This window comes from Oncorhynchus clarkii, chromosome 9, assembly GCF_045791955.1.
Source record: "Oncorhynchus clarkii lewisi isolate Uvic-CL-2024 chromosome 9, UVic_Ocla_1.0, whole genome shotgun sequence".
NCBI lineage: Eukaryota > Metazoa > Chordata > Actinopteri > Salmoniformes > Salmonidae > Oncorhynchus > Oncorhynchus clarkii.
The window spans coordinates 49,748,278-49,774,326 of NC_092155.1; the positions used below are offsets into that span (position 1 = coordinate 49,748,278).

At 44.9% G+C, this 26,049-nt stretch overlaps 1 long non-coding RNA gene across 2 annotated transcripts; it reads left to right on the forward strand.

Moving 5' to 3' along the window:
• The first annotated feature begins 1,005 nt into the window (after positions 1 to 1,005).
• On the forward strand, positions 1,006 to 24,734 carry LOC139417280 (uncharacterized). 2 transcript variants are annotated; one of them, XR_011635174.1, is made up of 3 exons: positions 1,006 to 1,112; positions 1,886 to 2,023; positions 24,125 to 24,734. It is a non-coding gene; the product is annotated as an uncharacterized lncRNA (long non-coding RNA). The 2 variants fall into 2 exon arrangements; XR_011635173.1 differs by lacking the exon at positions 1,006 to 1,112 and having other exon boundaries at positions 1,399 to 2,023.
• The last annotated feature ends 1,315 nt before the right edge of the window (positions 24,735 to 26,049 follow it).

Below are 26,049 nucleotides of genomic sequence, written 5' to 3' on the forward strand. Positions count from 1 at the left end.
TCTCTCCCCTCCCTCTCCTCCTCCTCCTTCTCCTCCTCCTGTCCTTTCAATTCCCTGACCCTCTCCCTCCATCTCTCTGTATCTTTCTTCCTCTTTCTCCAAAGACACATCTACCCCACAAGAGACTCTTCATCAGTACTGGGGCTGGCACACACACAGAGAAACACACACATAAACTGAACAACACACACCAAGCCAAGGTCTGAGAGAGAACACACTGCATCCGCTCAGAAACACTCTTGTGATCATAGAAACTATGAACAGATTGCAATGCCATTTACACACTAACGTAAACAGGTTTGATCAAAAAAATCATGCACCTATACACACAGACACACGCACACTACTCATATAATGTCAGGGTCTTATCCCCCAGCTCCTCCTCTCTCTCTCTCCCTAAGCGTAGCCACTCCTGTCCATACCTAGCAGAGGCCCATAGTGCCACCCAATCTGCAGTGGGCCAGGGCTACATGGCTGGGACTGGGGGGACAGGGCAGTGGGTGGACGGCCACACACGTCTTTATTTGGGCCCGCTAAAAATACCCAGGGAGATTGGGCAGGATGCAGGGGGCTGGGTGCAGGGGCTTGGGAAAGGTGGAGGGTCTGGAAAGGTCTGGTGTGGTGTATGGTGGGCTGGGATGGGCTGGGGTAGGATGGCTCTGGAACGCCAGAGTGAGGAGTCAAGGGTGATGACAGGAAGAGAACAGAAAAGGAAAAGAGGAGGGTGAGTAGAGGAGGACAGGGTAGAATAGTCAATCGACAGAGAGACGGATTGGAACAGCCTCCCCCCAGCCATTCCACCCTGTATATCCCACTCACCCACCCCCTTTCGTTGGGACGCTCAGCACTTGACAGGCTATTTTTTGCCACGCTTCACTAAATAAGGCCAGGCAACGTCGGGGTGCAGGCGGGCCGGTCAGGGGGGCGCATGTCTGCCGTTCCTACCTGGGTATATAAGCCCCTGGACGGTGGGGGGTTACTCTGATCACGCTGCCCTTCCATTCTCTCCCAGAGTTTGTCCGTCTCGTTCTGAAGTCCACCTTTCCACTTTTCATTTCAAAATCAATGCTTATGTCTTCATCCACTCCTCCAGAGCATCGTCAGCTGAAAGGGTATTGTTTTAGAAATGTTTTGCTTACTTTCTCTCTTCTCAACCCTTTTGCTTCTGAAGTCTCCCTGTGATGGGATCGACACATTCATTTTTTTGTATCCGTACTTTGGAGGTTCATACAGGCCCTGCGTTGCTGTGACCTCAGGATGTGTGGCGCTGTGGAATATGGGGGGGTCAGTGTCGAGAAGGAGATGTGGGGAAATGACGGACAGCTGAGAGGTTAGAAAGGAAAATGTCATTTCTTCAATGCGCCGTTGAGGCAAAACAGACTCTTTCTTTCTTTCTCTCTCTCTTTCTTTCTCTTTCTTTCTTTCTTTCTTTCTTTCTTTCTTTCTTTCTTTCTTTCTTTCTTTCTTTCTTTCTTGCACTTATCCTGTCATCTATTGTGTCTCCTCTGCTTTCCTCACGCACTCTCTGGCGCTCTCTCACTCAGTCAGTCTCTCTTTCTCTCTCCCTCTCTCTCCCTTCCTCCGTCCCTCTTCTCAATTTGTCCTTCAGCTCTGTCAGCGCACAGTCCACATTCTCTGATCCCTCTATTGCAGTTTCATTAAGCTTCCTCAGTCAAACTTTGCATGGTTAGGTGGGGAGGGATGGGCAGCCGTGAGTTTGACGCATTTGAACGCCACATCATCAGGTTATAAAAAATCCTCTTATAAGAAAGGTTCAAGTCTTTTGATTTTATGTAGGACTTTTTCTTAGTACCTGCCATTGGTTCTTTTTGGTATTTTTTTCCTCCTCTCATCCTCTTCCTCCCATCCGGTGTGAGAAAAGCAGCATCTCCCATGACCCTCCTCTCCTCTCTGCATCCCTAAACTCTCCGTCGCTGATTCAGCTCCCAGGAAACAGACAGACACTCCGCCTGCAGCAGCCACACCGCACGGGCCGCCGCCCTGCCAGATCACCCTCACACCGGTACGTGCTCTATGTGTGTGTGTGCATTCAACATACTGTATGCGTACGTCTATACTGTCTCTGTCTGTACATGTGTGGTGTGTGTGCATGTGTGGGTGTATTCTGTGTCAGTCCGACAGCTCGGCTGTCTTCTCAGTGCAGTTGTTTCTGACTGTCGCTCCGACAGGGCACGGGGCGCTGAGCTGCTGTCCATTCCATTGTCCTCCTCTTGTCAAAGTTGCTTTAGTGTTATAGCAGAAAGGGTATAGCTGTAATGTGTGAACCCCAGTGGATGACTGCCATGCATTCTTAAGAGAGGGGGGAAGAGGGAGTATTTTATATCTCTACAAGGTCGACAATTATCAGAAACATCATATATAAACTAGCATGCTTAATTCTTTGCCTTTAGTTCACTTATAGTGCATTCATTTACTTCACTGTGGTTGAATTAGCTATCATTATTGCTGGGGGTTTTCTCTCCTTCTGAAGGACACCCGTGCAGTTTAGAATTTATTTGATAAATTAAGTTAAACCTATTCACGCAATTATTTTCAACGGCTTTACTTTTTCTTGTTTTATCTAACATCCTAGCATTCACACTTCCACTGCATCACAGCACATTAGGAGTCATTTCTTTACACTGTCATGGATACGACTGCTTGACAGACTACTTGTGACTATGTCTGTGGTTTGAAGGAGACAGGTGTGAGGTTTTAGTGGTTGAAAGTGGACTGATCCTGGCACTGCGGGGTTAAATGACACCAAGTGAATGTGAGCGAGGGCAGTCATGGGACCGGAATATCCCAGCAGGCCCTAATGGACTATCTATAGATGGGACAGACGCATGTGTCACTCTCAGGAGAGGAGCGAGAGTAGGGAGAGATAGAGAGAGAGGAGGAGAAGGCGGTGAAGATGGGAGCAAGGTTCCAATCTAGGCAGACGTGTGTTTGACTCGACTGATTTTACTCTAAATCCAATGGTGCCAGACACCAGATACCAGATATCAGACACCAGATACCAGCAGGGGAATCAGTGGTGGTCAGCTGTCTGTCAAGCACCAGAGTGTGAGAGGTTCACAGTGACTCCTGGTCTGGTACTGAGGGAGATTGGGTGACCCAGGTGCTGCTGGAGAGACAGGCTGTTGCTGGTTGTGATACATATACAAGCAGCTGTTTGAAAGGATTCTGACCTGCTGACACTCTCTAAACGGGTTGGGTTTGAATCTCTACCTTGCCTTGTAGAACAAGATGCAGCTGTCCAACAAATATGAAATGAGGTTGATTTCAGGATTCATTTGAATACTTGGACAGATGGACCTGCTTCTGGGAGTCCTTGTCCAGATGTTTAGGGGCTTGAATACACAAGGCTCTTCCATTCATCTGTGTTTTGACTTGTGAGCCCTCTTCAAACCTGGCGAGAGGTGTAGTGGGAAGGGTTGAGACTGGGTTTAATGCCTGGTAATGGAGTGAATACAGGACAGGGTGTAGGGATGTAGAAGCTGCCTTCCCTCTGTTACTATCCCAGTCCCAGGCGATAGTGATTTACACAAACCTGCCTTCCATGGTGGATGGTGCGGGGAACAGGGGAGGAAGAGAGGGATGGTGGTGGGAACAGGGCAGGAAGAGAGAGAAGGGGAAAGAAGCACTGTGATTTATGATGGAGACTTTTAGTTTAATTACTGGGAGGGCTTGGCTGATGTATGCAGCAGTCCTGTAGAAGCACAGGTCCTGCCATGGAGAGACAGGAGCACGGAGACTCTGACAACACTGCGCAACCAGCACTTTCATACATACAGCAGATAACTGTATACAAATGCACATGCACACAGTATTTGTCTCTGGGGAATTCTATGCTTATGAGGTGAAGTACAGTGGATACATTATGCATGTGTGTGTGTAACACAATGTCAATGTAGGCTGTCCCTGTCTGTTTCTCTTTATCCTACCCTCCTCCCCCTGCTCCTTCTCCTCCTCCTGCTCCTCCACCTGCTCCTCCTCCTCCCCCTGCTCCTCCTCCTCCTCCACGTGCTCCTCCTCCTGCTCCTCCTCCTCCTCTTGCCCCTCCTCCTCCTCCTCCTCCTCCTCCTCCTCCTCCTCCACCTGCTCCTCCTCCTCCTGCTCCTCCTCCTCCTCCTGCTCCTCCTCCTCCACCTGCTCCTCCTCCTCCACCTGCTCCTCCTCCTCCTCCACCTGCTCCTCCCCCTGCTCCTCCTCCTCCTCCTCCTCCTCCTCTTCCTCCCCCTCCTCTACCTGCTCCTCCTCCTCTCCTCCTCCTGCTCCTCCTCCTTCTCCACCTGCTCCTCCTCCTCCTTCTCCTGCTCCTCCTCCTTCTCCTGCTCCTCCTCCTCCTCCTGCTCCTCCTCCTCACTCTCACGCCCATTGTCGCATTTGTGTCGCATATCCACTTACTTCTAAGAACATTGTAGATGGTGAGTTAACCCACTCACTATCGCTTCCTATTTATTTCTGTTAGTACGTTTCGCTCTCCAGATAGTTCCTGTTTAGCCACTTAGTGTGGAAGAGTTGATAAAGTTGTACACATATTTCGTTACAATATTTGCCTTAAATTAACAAAGGTAAAATAATCTGCTGAATTAGACAGTGCATTCAAATTCCCTAAAACATTGCCTATAGCTTCCTACCATCCCAGGCTTCAGTCATCCATGTCACGTTAGGTGAATAGATAATGTCTTGTTCTCAGAGCCCTGTGATGCTCCTCCTCTGAGCGACCTCTAGGAGGGGGCTGTAATTATTTGTCATGGCTAATGGCCGCCGCTCACAAGTAAAGACGCTGGCAGTGTGGCCCCTGCCGTGGTGAAGGAGAGCATTGCATGTCGGGTCGTAAGTCACCCGCGGTGGCGGCTGCTGCTTGTTATGGCACCTCGTTTCCACCAGAAACAGCACAGGGACTTCCTTCCTTCCTTCTCTCTCTCCCTCTATCTCACGCCCTCTGTCTGTTTCTCTCTACCCCCTTCTCTTCTCATGTCTGTCACTGAATCAGGGTGTTTTCAAACAGTCAGCACAGAGGCCAAACTGGTCTGTAGGGAAATTCAGGCAGAGCACTAGCTGTTCACTGTATCCGTGTGTGTGGTGTGTGTGTGTGTGTGTCTGACTACACACACACACACACACACACACACACACACACACACACACACACACACACACACACACACACACACACACACACACACACACACACACACACACACACACACGGGTTCATAAACACACACACGCAAATGTGCACACACACTCCCTCACCTACAGGCTCCCCGCCAATAGGATTACTCAACACACCTCTCAAAGCCTTCATTAGAAGACTGACGTTAGCAACGGTTCAATGTATTAAAAGCACAAGTCAGCCTTTGTGCATTTGCCTATAGATGGGTATTGATCTAAAGGGACAGGGGGGCGGAGGGCTTTTCGATCAGGGAGAGAAGCTAATAGGAGGGGGCAGGGGGACTCAGGTGAATGGGGTTCTCAGGTGAAGGGCACTCTCTCACACACCCACACACACATGCGTACGTGCGTTCACAAGCAAACGCACACACACACACACACATTGTACTGAGACAGACACACAAAAAGCACACATTTTCACAAATGCGGAAAAACCACATACTTATACAGTAATGTACATATATTCGGTAGAGTTCCCTAGAAATCCCTGAGTCTTCTCACCCCAAACCTGACCATAATAGCCTGCCATTCAATCTCATCACTGTCTGCTCATCCTGCCTGGACCACATTGTTACCAGAGCTTTAGAGATCAGAAAGAGAGACAGGCAGGGAGAGGCCGAGGGAAAGAGAGAGGAGGGGAGAGGCAGAGGGAAAGAGAGAGAAGGGGAGAGGCAGAGGGAAAGAGAGAGGAGGGGAGAGGTCGAGGGAAAGAGAGAGGAGGGGAGAGGCAGAGGGAAAGAGAGAGGAGGGGAGAGGCAGAGGGAAAGAGAGAGGAGGGGAGAGGCAGAGGGAAAGAGGGAGAAGGGGAGAGGCAGAGGGAAAGAGAGAGAAGGGGAGAGGCAGAGGGAAAGAGAGAGGAGGGGAGAGGCAGAGGGAAAGAGAGAGAAGGGGGAGCATAGATACACAGATACAAAGGACAGGAGTGGGCAGTATTAAGTATAGGCTCTATATCATAGAGAGAGAGAGAAAGTCATGGACGTGTGGCAATGAGAGAGAGAGAGAGAGAGAGAGTTGGGGGGGGGGGTGAGAGAGCAGTACCTGAAAAGGTGTAGACCAGTGGGACAAGAGGAGCACTGCATTGGACTAAAAGTTTGTTGTTGGAGAGAGAGAGAGACGGGGAGAGAGAGAGGGGGAGGGGAGGAGTGAGGGGAAATCGAGGGGGTTGTTAGAGAGAGTGAGGGCGAGAGAGTGTGTGTTGCTGTGTGTGAGAAAGCGAGCAAGAGAGACTGCAGAGGCAGCACCTGGGACACTGACTAAGAGGGAAGAAAAACAGGGGATGCACTTCCTCCACATCTTCATTCTTTCTCTCCTTTATTGTTTTACTCCTCTTTGGTGCATTGGCCCATCTGAACCCGGGGAGACTACCTGACAGCTATCCGCTAGGTAAGCGCTAGATTTCCCTCTCTCTTCCTCCCCCTCTCTCCCCTTCTCTCTCCCTCTCTCTCTTTCTCCTCCGCTGCAGCTGCACCTCTAAGCGTGACACTCAAGGTGAATCGTGTGCCGTTCTGCGTAGCCTGTGTAAGAAACTGCTCCTTATGTCAAACTACCACAAGTTGTACTCTGCAGACCATGCAACATTTATTTATGGCAATGCAGGTTTTTGTGAGAGGAAATGAAATTGAAAATCATGGAAATGTAAATATGAATTATTTCCTTATTGACATTAAAAATACAATATAGCCGTATGGAAGTGGGGGATGATAAGACAGAATGTAGTTGATTCTTTTTCCTTGCGATGGGACAGTTTGAGAGGTTTATCCTTGAGAAATGAGGTGTAAAATAGCACAAGGCGAAAGTCTTAATGGTGTGACCAGATAAGTAATAGAACCTCATAACGGAACAAAACGGTGGTGGCTGTGTTGTGTGAGTGCCTTTCCAATATCGCTAACACTGCTCATGTATTGATTGAACTGAAACAAGTAGATTTGTTCATGTACACCACGGACTGTCAGATTCACGCGAATCAATGACTTTGGGATTTCAGTGTAGGGGTGGTGGACAGGGGAGGCTATTCTTCTCTCCTTACTGGGACCCTTGTGGTGGGGAAGGGGGGGGACGTCATGCAGGTGGGGTCGGCCTGGGACCCTGATTCAACATTTTTGCTCCTCGGGCGAGAGAGGAGAGAAGGTGGAGCGAAACCAATGCGCAAAAAGGAGCATTACCTGCTTGGGGAACATACTTCTTTATGTGCCCATATGAACAAGAGCAACTATGGAATGTAAAGAAGTATGTATCCCAGGTAGGGGACAAACGCAGCGCATTTGGGACACGGACAAACCAGTCGAACACGAAAAGGTTTAAATACGTAGAATGAACTAATTGACCAAGATTTAACATGATTGACTCAACAGAACCATGCTCATTTATTACAGAGACCCCTGACCTTAGAAAGAGCCTGAACACTGTCTATATTCCACCTGTGTGTGTACATTCTGTTCGTGTGTGTGTGCTCTTGTTTTATGTTTTTATGTGCGTGTGTTTCTTGTGTGTTCCTGTGTGTGTGTGTTCCTGTGTGTGTGTGTGTGTGTGTGTGTGTGTGTGTGTGTGTGTGTGTGTGTGTGTGTGTGTGTGTGTGTGTGTGTGTGTGTGTGTGTGTGTGTGTGTGTGTGTGTGTGTGTCTGTGGGAGTATTTAAAGAGAAGGCATACGCAGTTTTCCGCTCCGTTCTGGTTCGGTTGAGTCCAATCCGACACGTACTGCAGAGAAGCATATAGGAGGTGCAGCGAATCAGTCAGCACTTTTCACCTGCTCTGAATAGATTTTAGGACATTATTCATCCCATTCATTTCTACCTTTCTAAAAAAGAAACAGTTGTATCTCATACTTCAACGGTCACAGAATAGTTTTTTTGGCCCTTTGATTTTAGTTCAACGTTTTTAAAAACGGGAATCAGAACTGGTTTGTCTGTTGGGCGACGGCAACTCACACAGACAGCAGTTTACAGTAAATGGTGCAGAGAACAAATGCTTACTAATGGATACCATGGGCTTCAGCAGCAGGCCAGAGAGAGGAAGGAGCTAAGACTGGGACTAAGACGCTGTAGCTCTAACACCAGATGATTGACACTCTGTCTGATGTTTGCGCATGGTCGTAATGTCCGTCTGAGTTTGGCTGTAAGTAATTACACTGGTTTGGGCATACTGTAGGCACTTGGCCTGGTTTGGATGGACGGAAGAAACCTCTGCTTTTTTAAATACTGTTACCTGTGTTTTGTGCCGGGTCTGTTCTTTAAGCCGGTTTTGGGTACAGTTACCATACAGAACCGTATCTGGGTGTAGTTATAATCATTTAGCTGATGATCACTCTTCGACAAAGCTACAGATACGAGTTGGTCAGAGATCTTTCAACTTCTAAAAGGACAGGAAACATTGCTGCCCCAAAGTGTTAGGAACCAGAAAGGTCACTGATTGTTCCCTGGTCTGTACAGAGAGATACATCTACCTAGCCTACAGAGACAATCTGGATCTGAAATGCATGAAACGACACATCAGAGGTGACCTGACTGCACGCTCTCTGAGAGGTCAGTGAGTGTAGAGGATGTGTGTGTGATGATGGGGTGGGCATAGTGTCTTTATTATGGCCTGTTGGAGGTGGATTTGAAAGGAACAGAGGGAAAGGTTGCCCTACAGACAGAGAATTATTCGAGGGAAGTGTCTGTATGGTCAGCGGTAGTATGGTCAGAGACAGAGAGAGGAGGGACAGACTGAGTGGGGGCTGGGAGCGAGAGAGAGAATGGCAGCGAGGGAGAGATAGAGAAAGAGAGCACTGGAGGGGGAGAGGTGCGGCGGGAATAGTGGTGAGCAGGCGAGGCGAGGCAGGGCTGGATTGATGATGGTGTTCCGGGCAGGGGGGTTAGGGGGGGGTATATTGTTCTGTCATTTGCCTGTGTCAGCAGGTGGAAGCGCTCATCAGGACATTAAATATGCAACAATGCTGACTGCGGCACCGTGCTGAGACAGCCAAAGCCAGCTGACTGGGGGGCCCACTAAACCTGTGCCGCCCGCCTGACCCACACACCACAGCCTCCCGTCAACCTGCCTGCCTGCCTGGCTGGCTGTCCGAATGGACAACCCTGTCTGGGGCTCTACAAAGGGGAGGGCAATAGGATACAGTTAAGTGTAACATTGAAAATTATGACCGGAAATACTGTACTGACTGAAGAATGCGAGCTGGTATAATACAGGCCAAAGGTGTAATGTTATGTGGTGTAATTGTGTTACATACCAATATGGCCCAATATGTCAGTGTGGTGCTATGGTGTAAATTAGTATGGCGCATTATGATAAGTAAAAGTGGTGTATCTGGGTGTCAGGCAGAGGGGCCTGGGGGGGGCTGTTTATTGTGTGGGAGCTTTAATCTGTTCGTAGCAGTGTCCTGTACTGTGCTGTGCGAGGGTGTACACTACACTACAGTACACTACAGTTCAGTACACTATAGCACACTACACTACACTACATTGTGTGTGATATCATGTGAGTGTAAGAGTTTAGTGCACGCCTAGCAATGTACTGAGTAATGTACAGTCAGGTCAAATATTATTGGCACCTTTGATAAAATAAATAATACAAATACAGAGCTATATATATATATATATATATATATATATATATATATATATATATATATATATATATATATATATATATATAGTATGATTTTATATATCTATATATATAGTATGATTTTATATATCTATATATATAGTTTGATTGAAATAATTGCTCAGATATCTATTTTTTTTAACAATGTGTCAAGATGATTGGCACTTCTGTTTTCAATACTTAGTATTTGTACTATTTATTTTACACAGTCTCATCTTTTTCAAGGGTGCCAATCATTTGGGACTTGACTGTATGTGCCTCCTCGCCTCGCCTCGCTTCAACACAAAGACACAGACAGGACAACTCTATTGTACCGTATATTACTCTATTGTACCGTATATTACTCTATTGTACTGTATATTACTCTATTGTACCGTATATTACTCTATTGTACTGTATATTACTCTATTGTACTGTATATTACTCTATAGTTCTGGAACTATAGCTCAAACAGAACACCTATCTATCTGTAGGCTGGAAAACAACTTCAAGTCCTCAGGTTACAGGGGAATGCCTACTATTGACATCACAAACAAACACTCTATCGATTTGGTTGTTATTTGTTATATCGTTCTCAGTGTATCTTTTTCCGTAATGTACACATTATCAGTGGCTGGACTTTCTATAGTGACATTGATATTCTATTACTCCTTGCACCAGTGCAGTCTTGTCTTTGTGGCAGATTTAAGGGGGCGAGGCCACGACCTATCCCAAAATGCATTGCCACTAACAACCCTCAATCAGTCAATAAAATGGTAATTGATAAGATATCCTGGGCGATAAAACTAAAACAGAGTATGCCAGAATGCCTCAGAGAAAGACTGCACATTGTCTCTGAATATACGAACAATCGGAAATGTGGCGACCTTGTGACAACAAAGTAGCAGAAGAGTGACGGCGAAAGACATACAGTACTTCAAACAGTCCTGAAAAAAAGATGCTTAATTAATTACTCAATTACCATAGTGCTGAACCTTGTGACCTCTCCATCATTTATTTACATCTTTGAAAAGTCAATTAGTCAATCGGCCATTACACGGCTGTTGACGAGAGACTGTGGGACGTCTGATCTGATCGAAGCACAATCAAAGTATTGATCAGCGAGAAGACACAGGCTGCATCTAAGAAACTGAATATGAAGGTTTTTCACGCCAGTGCAATTACAATATTACTCAAACGAAGCTCTATTAAAACACCCAGCGTGAAACCTCTTATGTGGGCCATCCATACCATCCAGTTGTATCCTGGCAGGGTCAGGGGCTCAGGCCTCTCTGTTGCTCCAGACTAGCCCCTCGTTTCCCCTCCCCATTCCCCGGGCCGTGCCCATCGGCCTGAACACGAGAACAGGGATCAATGTTGAGGAGGTTTGTTTCAATCAATTAAACAGACAAGTGGCTGCATTAATTTCCAATAACCCCATCCAAACCCTACACAACTCTCTCTGTCTGCAGAAACACAGGAACTGTAGAATAGTCCAGGCGCTCTCCATTTTACATGGATACATAATGAATAACTGCATCGCTAAAATCACAGCTGGACTCCACAGGGTAAATTATTTTGGATCATAAAAGCATTTATTTTTTCTCTAAGTATAATTTATGCTGACATTTTCATTGTGTTTTTGTAATAATTAATGCAACATGGAACAAATCAAATGGAACAACGTGGATAGAAAACAGTTTCACTGATTATAATTGCGATAGGCTATAGTTTTGCATGTGTATTGTGAAGAAGGCCTACACAGCATTATCATAGTAGCGTATAGTCCAAGTACCCAGAATTGCCAGCTGCTTGAACTGATGTTCGGTCCAGACCCTGGCCATTAGTTCACAATATGAACTGGCAATGCTTACTGGAAATTAACACGTGGGCTAATTAAAATTCAGCGGAGCTGTAAAGACGGAGGAAGTAATTAAAGGAACAAGGGCACTCTGATGGAAGCATCTTCTTGTCAATGACGGCCGCGAAAATGTCTACTGCTCTACTGTTTCCTCGCCACACACACACACACACACACAAGTGCGCAAACACACACACCCACATATGCGCACACACGCACGCACACACATTTGTGCGCCAGAACAATTACTACATTGCAAAGGTTTATAGTTGTCGTAATATTATCGTTACATAGATCCTCTGTTTATAAGGTCATAACGTTTATAGCTTATGCTGTAATAATATGGTAATTATAGATGGGAAAGAATGACTATATTTTATCCGAATGATAACCCAAGGTAACTAGGATTACACAATTGCAAATTAAATGTTTCCCAAAAGTCATTATGTTCCAGAACTGACTTTACTTGATATTTTAACTTCAAACAATGTTTTGTTATGAAGTGTCAAAATAAATGATGACATGGTCATATGCTAGGTCTTTTTCTCATTCATAAACCTCACCATCCTCTGCAACATAGGGCTATGTAAAATAGCACTGCCAAAGGGGGAATAGTATTTCTCAGAGGCAATATAAGATTCAACAATGTGCCTGGACACCTTTATTATACTATCTATGGTTGTAACAAAATAGAGCCAGAATATAGCCAGAATATAGCCAGAATATAACCAGAACATAGCCAGAATAGAGCCAGAATAGAGCCAGAATAGAGCCAGAACATTTCCAGAACATAGCCAGAACATAGCCAGAATAGAGCCAGAATATAGCCAGAACATAACCAGAATATAGCCAGAACATTGTCAGAATATAGCCAGAACATTGTCAGAATATAGCCAGAACATTGCCAGAATAAAACGTACGAATATAAATGAATGGCAAAAGCAGGACAAGGGCAACCTAACCTACTTCAAGCGGAGCCTAGCACAGTTGTGTCTGAGTGGATGTACACTTTCACTTAGTGTTTGCTTGTTCTTGTGATTGTCTGTTTCAGGATGTGTGTGTGTACGAGCCCATGCTTGTGCATGCATGATGTGTGTGGGTTTTCTCTTTGTGTGTGTGGCCTAGCGTATCGTCCTGCTGGTCCCCTATAAGCGGGGTGTAATTGGGAGCAGCAGCAGTGTGTGTAGTGCTGCAGACAGGGTGTCAGGACAGCTGTGGAGCACGAGAAGAGGAGGAGAGGAAAGGAGGAGTGGCAGGTGAGAGGAGGAGACACGGCAGGCACAGAGGAGGACCGGAGTAGCAAGTATCCCTGATTAAACAATGTTTTAAGTGAACATACATCTCAGGGTGAGAGGAGTGCGACGCCAGGGAGAGTTAGCTTTACACTGCCACAGCAAGCTGGAACAGCTAAGAACTGGGACTGCTGGAGAGAAACAATGAAAGAGAGAAACGGGAGAAAGAAGGTAGAACGAGAGCAGGGAGAGGAGAGGAAGAGAGGAAATTGGAGAGGGATGGGTGAAAATTAAAAAGATGGGGATGAGAGAGAAGGAGGAAACGAGTGAACAAGAGAGGAGATGGAGTTGGAAAGAAGCCAGGGAAGTGTGTGAGTGAGAGAGAGCCAGTGGACTGAAAATGAGTCCCTAAAACACATAAAGAGTTATGTCTTCTGAGCTGTTCCAGCAGCCGCTGGGTGGTTTGAAATAATTGCTCCTCTTTTCGCAGGAAAACTATTACAATGTCATGGTCAGATTATTATCTATAATGGTAGGAATGTAAAGTGGTAGAATGTGCATGGGCTCAGTGTTATTAGCAGCAGCAGCAGCAGTAACAGTGGGAGTAGTATTAACATGAGTGGGAAGGAGAGCAGTTTGAGTTATTTGCATGATTACTGTCCGGACCCTACTGATCTGCCTGTGGCCTGCTGGCCAGCCGGACAGACAGGCAGCCAGGCTGAGGGGCTCATTAGTGGGGAAATACAGAGATTGTGTGGCTCTGTAATGGGAGCAATAGGGAACACCGGTCTGGAGCAGAGCCGAGCAGCAAGCCAAGTGCCCAAGGTCCCTGAAGGACACTTGAAGGTAAGGGGAAGGACTGTAGGGTAGGAAAGAAACCAGCGAGCAGAGCTAGGAGGAATAGAGGGGAAAACATGAACTCACACAGGATGGGTTAAATTAGAGACCCTCGAGAGTACTGCAGTGGTGCGTGTGCCAATAGAATTCTTGGGATAATGTGTATTTGTGTTTGCTTCAATTATGTATATTGTGGGAGAAGGTTTATAAAGTTAGGTCATCCACAGACTTTTTTTTGTGGAACATTTGAGAACCAAACCTATAATTCAATCAAATATTTTTCAGTTACACTCAAACAGATTGAAAGTTGTTGGTCTTGCTCTGTCAATACGTAGCGAACGCAAAATCGGACTTAATCTTCCCCTCATTTACACGCATACCTTACCTTGATAAGAACTATTCCCAAGTGGCTGACTTCTTTCTTCGCCTTATCATACAGTACTCTGTCTCAAGGCAACCCAGAATTGCTGATTTGAATCACCTTGCCTCCCCTCTCTCTCATGTACAGCTTTAGAAGACAAGCGGAGATTAAATGCAATAGATTCAAATCTATTCGATGGCCTTAACTGGGTTCATCCTCTGTTGCCTTTTGTTTCTGGGTGACACCAGTTAAACACAGCACATTTAATACAACCTCTTTCTCTTTAGAGAGACGTGCAGGGGACTGTTGGGCTGACAAAGGGCTGTCCGACTCTCACAACAGAGAGCGTGTCAGCCAGCATATTCTTCCGCCTGAGCTCCTTTCTGAGTTTAACTGCATTGGATTTTTGTTTGGCGGCAGAGTGTATATCAAGCACTGCTTTGTGAGCCTGCCGGTGATGGTGATGAAAGCATGGCTAAAATATCTAAGTGGTTGTACTTCGTTAAGGGAGGGGTGGGAGCGATGGTGGGAGAGGTGTGGGGAGGGGCTGGAGGGGGCAGTAGGATCGTGCATGTGGTAAGAATCAGTCTGCATAAAGTAAGCATAGGGAGAGAGGGAGAGGAAGAGAGAGAGAGAGAGAGAGAGAGAGAGAGAGAGAGAGATGTGAAGATGGGTCTGCTCTGCTGCAGTTTGGCAGCCAGTTGTAATGCGTATATATGACATCATTCTCTGACAAAGTGCGAGGACGTCATCAAATCAAAGGTGGTTTTCTGTTAAATGTAGAGCACAGATGTCTGATGCTTTTACGGAATTCCAGTAGTCCTTCACCTCCACATTCATTTTTTTTTATGTCACTGCCCTGTCTGTCTCTCTCTGGCTTTCTCTCTTTGTGCTGGTGAGTTAAGAGCCTGACCCGGGTACTGCTATCATGGTTATTAGGAGTTGAGTGGATCCATTACTTCCTCTGCTCTGCTGTGTCTGAGTGGCAAGAGGAAAGGCAGCTTTCCGCTGGGGTTAACCAGGGCGAGTCCCAGACCCGGCTATCGTCCCGGCCTCAGAACAGCGGTGACGACGCAGCCCGAGATTTGCCTTTAACGGCACCGTCTGTCCCCCTCCCTGAGCCGTAAATAATTTTACTGCAAGAAGGTGCAGGTTAAAATCAGCCGCGCCGCAAAAGAGAGGCTCAGCACTCTCATCTCAGACTGTCAAGGCCAACAAGACAAATGGCGTGTCCAAGAGTAAACTGCTTTTAAGCAAATATATAGCCCAATAACTACATGTACTTTAGTTTTTGTTGTTTTTAAGCGTCTTTGAGATGATCTGTATGATGAAAAGCTCTAAGTAAAATAAATCTTCTTTCTTTTTTAAGCAACATTACATTGACCCTAACACAACGTAGCAGGCTTAAAATAAATACCTGAAACTAGATCCCCTACATACTGGTCTTGACGAGAAGAAAAACAACTGGAGTGGGAGGTTCTCTTCTGCACTGCTCAACCAATCCAGTAAATGTGGAGGAGGAGTTAAGATGGAGTGTCATCTTGTTAACTTACAAAAGTCACATCGAAGGCTTTCTTTCCATATCGGTTGTTGGGGACTCGGCAGAGGCTACATTGACCCAGAACTGAGAGGATTTTTAAGTTCCAACCCAGTCACACACAGGATGCGCAGGAGAAGAGAAATAATCAAACCCAATTTACATCTGGTGGCTCTATGCAAAGACAGACAGAAAGAGATAAAGAGGGCAAGGAAATAATTAAATATATCATCTAAATTGCTATTGATTCTTTAAAGGGTGTCGCCGTTAGATTAAAAGGTTAAGAAATAAAACCGCTTTGAGGATTAAATCATTCCGAAGTAAAATCAAGACTGAGGAATTAAACAAGGCAATAATCAGAGAGTATCCCTCTCACAGAGTAGAGCTTTAATTATGTCACATAATTCGTTAGACACAGTCAGGAAAGGATACTGCGTATCAACAAACTATGGAACAATATAGAACATGTCTGTTGTGTAAACTAGGCCTACGGAGTGTAAACTATACAGTACAGACGCAAGGTCAGTCAGGTTTTCTGTCATTTTTTATCTTTGTGAGGGAAGAGAAGCCGGCCGGCCTGGGAGGATAAAGGATCCTGTTACAATACCGACTCCTTCCCTGATCAACCAATCAGGAAAGGGAATAGTGCTGAGTCAGGGCCTGGGTGCTGCTCTGCTCACGTCCGAATGCAGGGGAGAGGAGCCAGCACACCACCACACTGCACTGCAGCAGCACTCCCACCTCTCTCTCCCCTGACACCAGGGGGCCTCAGCTGGGGAGACCACCAAACTACCAACCCCAGGCTTCAATGGCTGGGTAGGCCTTGGGCTCGACCCTCGCTCTAAGAACAGGGAACTGTGACCACATCTAGTCCTTCCAATTTTCCCTATCCTCCAGTGTACATTCTTAGAAAAAAAGGGTTCCAAAAGGGTTCTGCGACTGTCCCCATAGGAGAACCCTTTTTGGTTCCATGTAGAACCATTTTTGGTTCCAGGTAGAACTCTTTTGGGTTAAATGTAGAACCCTCTGTGTAAAGGGTTCTACATGGAACCAAAATAGGTTAGTACAAGAGTTCGCCTATGGGGACAGCCAAAGAACCCTTTTTGGTTCTAGAAAGCACCATTTTTTCTAAGAGTGTAGTGCTCACACACAACACAACACATCCCCAATTCTTCCGTTTAAGTAGATAATTAGTAGAAGTAAATAAAGGCTGTGTAGATAAAGTTTACGGTCTGAGCAGAGGTCAAGCGGTTTCATTACTGGGAGTGAATTAGCCTCATTAACCAGAGGACTGATTGACATCTTCCCCAGAACATGCTGTCACGGGCCTTCCATTAACAATGACTGGGGCACAGCACAGTGTACCACAGTGTCCAACACTGACATGGACCAGCGGAAAAAACCATACGGTCACACTCAAATCTGGCGTTTCTGCTGAGCTGTCTCCCACAGTCTCTACCTCTAGTAGTGAACTCATACCTTTTTTTTTTGCGTCATGAATGGATGATTGCCATGATTTTACATGAGTGATTTTTTTCTGTCACAAGGTAGTGTTGGTATTTTATACTGCTGTACATCTCTGTCAGTTTGTGTTACTTGTGTTTGGCTGGTCCAGACCGGCATCCCCAAGGCCCTGCTCTGTTCAATTGCAGAGGTGTAAAGTACTAAAGTAAAGATACTTTAAACTACTACTTAAGTCGTTTTTGGGGGTATCTGTACTTTACTTGACTATATATATTGTTGACAACATTTACTTTTACTCCACTACATTCATGAAGAAAATATGTACTGTTTACACAATACATTTTCCCTGACACCCAAAAGTACTAATTACAGTTTGACCTCTTAGCGGGACAGGAAAATGGTCCAATTCACACACTTATCAAGAGAACATCCGTGGTCATGCCTACTTCCTCTGATCTGATACTTAACATTTTTTAAACCAAATACTTTGACACATTTACTCAAGTAATATTTTAATGGGTGACTTTCATTTAATTTTCTATTACTCAAGTAGGCCGTCATTGTAAATATAAATATGTTCTTAACTGACTTGCCTAGTTAAATAAAGGTTACATTTAAAAAAAAATGTTTTACAAAAAATGACAATTGGTCACTGAATCTGTGGTGGCACTAGAGGGCAGAGAGTAAGAGCAGCACGGGTCCCTGCACAATGTGGATGTGACAGGAAGTGATGCATTTTGATGGTCCCCAGCCCTTTGGTCCACCAGCCCTCCAGACCAGAGGGGAGGGAAGGGAGAGGTGTAGTGTCATTCAACAGGCCAGCTGCCTGAGAACCACTCAGAGCTCACTTGTCCAGATAAGGAGAGAGAGAGAGCCGAGTGAAATGGTTGACAGGAACAGAGGGGCAGAGAGAGAGAGAGAGAAAGAGCGAGAGCGAGAGAGAGAGAGTGAGAGAGAGAGAGAGAGAGAGAGAGAGAGAGAGAGAGAGAGAGAGAATTGTGACAGAGAGGGGAGTGATACAGAGAGAGCAAGAGAGAGTGACGGACAGACCGTTCTGTGCATCTAAAATAAAAATAAAGATAATATTGAAGCAAAGTGACAGGCTGTGCAGTGGGACAGGGTTCAGAGTGTCAGACCCTCTTTAGGGCTAAACATAGTCTCATCAGCAGTTGCCCCTTACACCACTTGTACACAGTTCCCTCCTACCCCTCCCTACCCCTCCCTCCAGGGTCCAGCTGTCCCAAACCCTGATCCCTCCTTCCCATCTCCAATATAAGGGCAGGAATGCAGGGCCGAGCAGGTTCCCAGAATAGACACAAGCATCCAGTCCGACTAAAAGCAGCCAGACTGATAGAGGGCACACTGCATGCACGCACGCACACACACACACACACACAAACACACACCAGACACACACACACACACACACCAGACACACACTCTCCCCCTGATTCCTCACAAAAGTATGCATATAGGCGCTGCATACACACACGTACAGTACAGTTGCCTAAAACACACACCCATACGTCTCAAAACAAGCACGCCTTCTAAGCCTGTCTATTTGCGTGTTACAATTTGCATTTGAGTAGAGGGGGTGTTGAGAGGTGAGCATTTGCCTCGACTACTAATTACAATTTATGCCTGGAGAATATGACACCTCTAATATCATCACTTTACTGTGTACTTTCTAAGGAACAGCCAAAGGACATCACCCGGCTGCCACACAATTAATCAATCTCATCACCTTCACCTGAAGAAGTACAGATGACTTTATAAATACCTGTCTATATGAGCTAAACGGATGTGTATTTTTAAGGGGGGAAACATATGGAGGGAAAGATTGGAATGAGAAGCAGGAAAGTGTAACAGAGGGATTCTGTCTCTAATCTATAGAAAGCCCTTGTGTGAAAAGGATTTCATGCAAAGCCATTTTCTCCTCTTAACTCAAGTACACCCTAAATACACTCCCTTGGTCTAAATCACACACACACACACACACACACACACACACACACACACACACACACACACACACACACACACACACACACACACACACACACACACACACACACACACACACACACACACATACACACATACACACATACATACATACACACACACACATACCTCACAAATAACAGGCTACTTTGACACTGACAAACTGAGTATCTGATATCAATAAAAACGACCTTGTCTTCAATCCATCAATAGCCTAGACCTAGGTGTGTGGAGACACACAAATTGTACAATATGAGTCGGAAAATATAGTCCTAAAAAGGTTTCCAGTTTCACTGATTCACCACCCAATGATGCTCAGCTCACTCACCCGCGATGGCCGATGCTCTCGTGTCAAAAGCTTATCTCTCTTTTGTTTTATTTGGTAAAACAACGCTGTTCGCTCATTAGGCCTATTTGGAAGTTGTTAACTTGGTAGCCTACAGACAGATTAGCATGATCCATTTGATTGCCAATCCATTTGATTCTATTTGAAATATTGCGAAAGGCCTGTTTTGGCTGCTTGCTGTTCATTGACAGATTTGCCTCGTAGGCATGCCTTGTGATTGGGCTACACACAGCGAGGCAAAAATATAAATAATATAATAATATTGATCATCAAATTATAGGCCTACTCCTGGTGTAGTATTCGAAATGATTTCATTTATTTCAACAACAAAAAAGACAGCAGTAATTCTATAACTTTGGAAAATGTATTTCAATTTATCAGGGGTGCTGCGATTCAGGGCTGTCATTCATTTTTGATTCCGGTCTGAGTCTGACACCCGATTCAGATCCGATTCAATCAGTTCCGGCCCCCCGGAAGAGGGCCGCTTCTGGTCCGATTCCTCATTGCTAGCTGGGGCGGCACCTCCAAACTCCTTCGCGCGGGTATGATTCTATAAGATAAGAAAATAAATGATGAAGTACAATGCCGGAGAGATGAGAGTTGCAAGCTCACGTCTTTCAGAGTAGAGAGAGAGATATATCACAGAAAGTGAATCTCATTCTAGTTCTGAGCGATATACTGGCGCGCAAATCTCTCTCACCACAGCAAGCGTTATTCTACATAGGCTACAATGTTGCGCAAATCATAAACCCGGGCCTGCCCAACACGAATCAATTATCAGGCACGTGTCCACTTTACGTTGTTTAGAGGGCAGCTAGGAGAATTACAGAGGAGTCGACTTGAATTAGCCTAACTCTGATTGCTTTTATTATCATTTTTACATCACAAACAGTGACAATTGTTTGTCATGCCACGAGAGGTACCGGGTCCTGGAAAATGGATTCCGTAACGAAACACTCCAAAACAGAGTTGCAGGGATACCGCTCCAATTAAGCACTGCTAGTATCCCTCGATCATGTTTAGTACTTACTATAGAATGTTGTAGTATACTGTAAAATACTTCAGTATTACCTGCAAAAAAACACGGTTGTAAATACTACAGTAATATCCGGAAAAACACTCCAGTTGCCAAAAATACTACACTTTTTTTTTTAACATTCCCCAACCCCCTATCTCAAACTGACAAATCTAAAAAGTTCAATTTTAAAAAGGACAAATCTACATGCCAAGTGTAGACCATATTGTGTTCCCTAAAGGGCAGAAGTGATACCGAACTACAGATTATGGAAAATCAGCTCTTTTAGTATAGTTATTTTACTACAGTATTGAACTGCAAATACAACAGTAAACTATATATATATATATATACTACATATATAAACTATATTATACTACAGTCAAAACTAATTTGGTCCGCAAAAACAGTACAGTGAATACTATAGTAAAGTCAGCAAAAACACTACAGTGAATACTATAGTATTTATACCATAGTATACCATAGTATTTTTTATGTGGGCACATTCTGCAGTGCTGTACGGTGCGGTAGAGCTATAACTAAAGCATCTCGGGGACAGGTAGAATTCAGGCCATACCTCGGTGTCCTTCCCCGTGTGCTACTCCTCTCCTCTCCTCGGTTGTCACTAGTTACTACAGCCACAAAGTCACAAACACGCATATTTAAACAATTTATCTTCTTAAAATTTGATTTTAAACCTAACCCTAACCTTAACCACACTGCAAACCTTATGTCTAACCCTAACCTTAAATTAAGACCAAAAATCTCATTTTTGTTTTAATTCGTTTTTACCATATAGCCACTTTTGACTTTATGTTTGTGCTATCTAGTGGATACTCCTGCTCCTCTTCTCCTCTCTTCTCCTCTCCTCTCTTCTCATCTCCTCTCCCAGCCAAGGAAGTGTCTCCCTCATCAATTCACCGGGCGCTCAGGTGACAAGTTTGTGTTGCTCTTTAGCTCGCCCGCCTGTTTTTTAATCACTCATTTTTTAAATTTGATTTGTGTGTTGCAGTTCGTGTCGCTGTTGTTATCTTCACGTGGGGACAGCTGGGGAACAGTGTTGACATCTTAATCGGCCTGTTAAAGTCCTGTTCTGTAGAAGTCTAACCAAGCCCTGGTAGCAATAGGTGCAGTACATGTTGTAGTCACATTCACATTCAGGTTAGCACTTTGAGGTGCCAGTGAGTTACAGTGCGACAAGGTGTACCACTTTGTTCAGGATTTATCCTGAAATGATTTAGATGTTACTTTCTGGTTTTGAACATGACCTGGTTCTGAACATGACCTGGTTCTGAACGTGACCTGGTTTTGAAAGGTAGAGGTCATATCTGAGGATGTAGAGTAACTACTGATGTTGGTGATACTGGGATAGGAACCCAGCTGTGTGTATGTGTGAGTCTGAGTGTGACTATGTGTATTCATGCAGGTTGATACTTATATATGAGTGTGCATCCCATGCTATGTCGCAAGACACTGTACATACATATCTCCCTGTGGACAAGCATCCGAGAGAAAGAGAGAGAAGGAGTGGGAAGATATAAAGGCTGCATTTAGACAGGCAGCCCAATTCTGATATTTGTTCCACTACTAATCCCATTAGATCTTTTCACATCAGATCTTTTTCAGAGCTGATCTTTATTGGTCAAAAGACCAATTAGTGAAAAAAAGATAAAAACTGGGTTGCCTGTCTAAATGTAGCCTTAGAAACACACATTGGGGAGACTGAGCAGTATGCTGAGTAGTATGCTGCATTTGTAGCTACATTGGCTTTCTGATGAGATGAGAGATAGACTAGGGATTGGTGAAGTGGTCAAGGTATAAGGAGGAAAGATGTCAAGGGGAAGGATAGTACAGGACTAAATATCATGATAATGTTATCCTCCGAAACTTGGTCAGTAAAAACACTTTTACTATCAATGGCTCGTTTTGTGGAGCCAGGAGTCTGTTGCGGGTGTGAAGTGGTTTACTCCCTAATAGCTAAATGATCTGCTAAAGCTAATTGAACGAGGATATGAGTGAGTTGCACCAAAGGCAAGCAGCACACAGTTAGCGGGTGGCTGAGTACACTGGGGCTGGTTATACACTGAGGGCCAACATCGCCCTGAAGGAGAAATGACAGATCACACAATAAAGAAATGAAGGTACAAGAAAGTAGACACAAGAAAGGATGGAGATGGAGGGGGCAGGAGTAAATGTGAGAGAGCGAGAGAGAGAGATAGAGGAGGGAGAGAGAGAGATCGGGGATATGGGGAGAGAGAGGGAGGAGAGGGTGAGAAAGAGAAGGGGAGAAAGTTGTGGAGAGAAAGAGGGGAGAGGGAAACAGAGAGAAAGAGAGAGGGAGGGGGATTGAGAGAGATGCTCTGTAGAGGTCAATGGGAGTTCATTCCTGAGGTGTCGAATCCTGGAGGTTCATTAGCAGTATTGACAGGCCTGTGATAAATTCATTGTTTTCTCAAGTTTGTCTGCAGTTTATATGCTCTCACCTCCTGTTTTCTCTTACATGCAAAAAAAGAGGGTTCCTCAAAGTTTCTATGTGGAACCATACTGACCAAAATAACTATTTAAGCCCTTCAATTGTTCTTTGCAGTTTAAAAAGGGTTCTTTCCTCTTTTAGTGATAATGATTATAATATTTTGGTGCGTGGTTTGCGCACAGCTCTTTTTGCACAACTGTGAGTGTCATTCCAGTTGATCTAACCTGTAATGTTATAATAGTACATATGACTGTGGCTGGTGACGGTGTCTTGTGAAAGACTCACGTATGGTCTTGTGTCAATTGAGAAAGGTTGACTAAGTCAGTAGTCTTCAATTCTCTCCTCAGGGTCCCCAAGCTGTTCCAGAGCTAGCACACCTGATTTGACTATAATAAAACCTATAGAATTGTAACAATATAATATTGCTATTAAACCCCCAAAAAACAGTATGGTTCTACAAAGAACCTTTGAGATTGAGAAAGGTTCTTTATGGAACCATTCTCCATAAAGGTTCTAGAAATAAAAAATGGGATTTAAAAAATCATGAAAACCATTAAAAATGGGATTTAACCTTAGCGCAACACTTTTTGGTGCTATACCCCTGGGCACACGTTTTGGTTTTTGCCTTAGCACTACACTGCTGATTCAAATAACCAACTCATCATCAAGCTTTGATTATTTTCATCAGCTGTGTAGAGCTAGAGCAAAAACCAAAACGTGCACCAAGGGGGGCCCCTGGACCAACTTTTTTAATGGTTCTTTATAGATCCTTTGGAAAGGGTTTTTTATAGCACCATAGAGGTTCCATTTAGAACCTTATTAGCACGGATCTTATAGAACCATCAAAAAAGAGTTTCCATATAGCACCAAAAAAGGGTTCTGCTATGGTTACAAGCCAAACAGCCCATATTTGGCACTTCATAGAACCATTTGTTTTTTGTGTGTTGGGCCCCACTCCAATCTCCTTTGTTCTCTTTCTCCTCCTCACCTCCTCCTCCTCTAATTTTCTCTGCTCTGTAACTGCCATCATTATTTTCTCTGTTCCCTCCGACCCTCTTGTTACTCCATGCAGGCCTAGGAATTCATACAATGGCACCGTTTTCTCCAATATCAGTTCTTTGTCTGAGTGCTTTCTATGTGGATGTGCATTTATTTGATCATAACAATTCCACAACGACATGTGTCTGTCAATGAGCTCATCCTCTCCTCCTTTTTGTTACCTCTCATCCAGGACTCTGAAGCTGTCCCACCTCTTCAGACCATACTGTAGGACTTCACACCAAAAATGCTTTGCTAAAGCTGGTAAAATGGAACCAAATCAACTGTTCAATGGATTTGGTCCCCTTCAACCAGCTGTAGCTGTGCATTGATCACTCCGGATCACTGAAGAGTGGGACAAAGAATGGCTGACAGACACACCAAGACTCCATCTCTCACTGACCTGAGAACAGGGCTCACCAGAGGGAATCTGGCAGAGACACTGTGTCAGGAATGGACACACTGATCCAGGAGCAGAAAAGCCCAACTGAACCTTCAGACCACAACTGGGTAGGCTGCAAGTAGGAATGAATCTTTTGTACACCAGAAGGGATATAGATTTTTTTTGCAATAAAAAATAGTCCAGGTAATTACTTATTTAGTGAGTCAGCGTTTTTGTCATAACTATGTATTGTAATGTTTTACAGTCGATATTGTTGCTATCCTTTGTAACGGACTGTACTGGAAGGGAAAGGAGAAGGGAGATGTGGGGTTGGTAAATAAGTGAAGCAATGGTTGTCTCTCTCTCTTTGACTCTTAATGCAGACGTCTGATCAATAAAAACCCATCCTGAAGTCCATAAACTGCTGAAGTGGTCTTTACTTTTAAGTGTGATCTTACTGAGGAGTGTGGGGGGAGGAGAAAGAGGAGGGAGATAGTGGGGGAAAGGATACATCCGTCATGGGGGAAGGTAGGGTATGAAAGAAAAGAGGGGAGAGGATTAGAAGAAGGAACTAGATGGTTGATTACACTAATAGAAATAGGAGTCAAACACACCATAGAAGCATGCTGAGAGGTTAAATGTTGCTTCCCCAATTAAACACAGGAGCACGACCACAATACATGACCTTGGAAAGAGAAAGGGACGTGGTTACCACACGTCCACGTCTGCAGCACCTATCAGACCAGCTGCAAACATTCCTCTATAATTATTCACATAATCTGCCTCCATAGAGTCCATCAGTATGTCTCTCTGTGTCGCTGTCTGTTACCGTGGCATATTAACCTATTGTCCCTGGTTAAAACCACACCCACCCACCCTATCTCCTCTTCTCCCCTCTCCTCTCCTCTATATCTCTGGGCCTGGAGGTGTCCTCTGTGTGTCTCTATATCTCTGGGCCTGTGGAGATGTCCTCTCTCCGGGTCTCTATATCTCTGGGCATGTGGAGGTGTCCTCTCTCCGGGTCTCTATATCTCTGGAGCTGTGGAGGTGTCATCTCCTCAGTGTCTCTCTCAATATCTCTGGATCTGTGGAGGTGTCCTCTCTCCGGGTCTCTATATCTCTGGATCTGTGGAGGTGTCCTCTCTCCGGGTCTCTATATCTCTGGAGCTGTGGAGGTGTCCTCTCTCCGGGTCTCTATTTCTCTGGGCATGTGGAGGTGTCCTCTCTCCGGGTCTCTATATCTCTGGAGCTGTGTAGGTGTCCTCTCTCCGTGTCTCTATATCTCTGGATCTGTGAAGATGTGACAGATGTTTTAATGTGTCTGCGATTCCTTATCACCCCCCAGATGAAAGCTCAAATTGCCGTCGTTCCTGTGATAGATGGTGTTGAATGCCTTGAACAGAGCAGTATGTTTAACCAAAGAAGCATTTGCAGGGGAAGAGGAACAAAGTTGACACAGCCTGGGTAAATGGTAGATGTGATCATTTATTTTGTCATGTTTTGGGTGTGGTAAGGTAGTTGAAGGAAAATGTAGGCAATTATAGGAGCTTTAATAACAGCTGTTATTGAAGCAACTACAAAGGCATCAAACAGAACACACACAGAACAAATACATGTCCTGGTTTCAGAACCTAATCCATCTAAATTAATGGGACTCAAAACCAATGTCAAAACCAATGTCACAGAGGGCATTGATACGGTTCTATTGGGTGATGTAAACGGTTGATAAAAACATA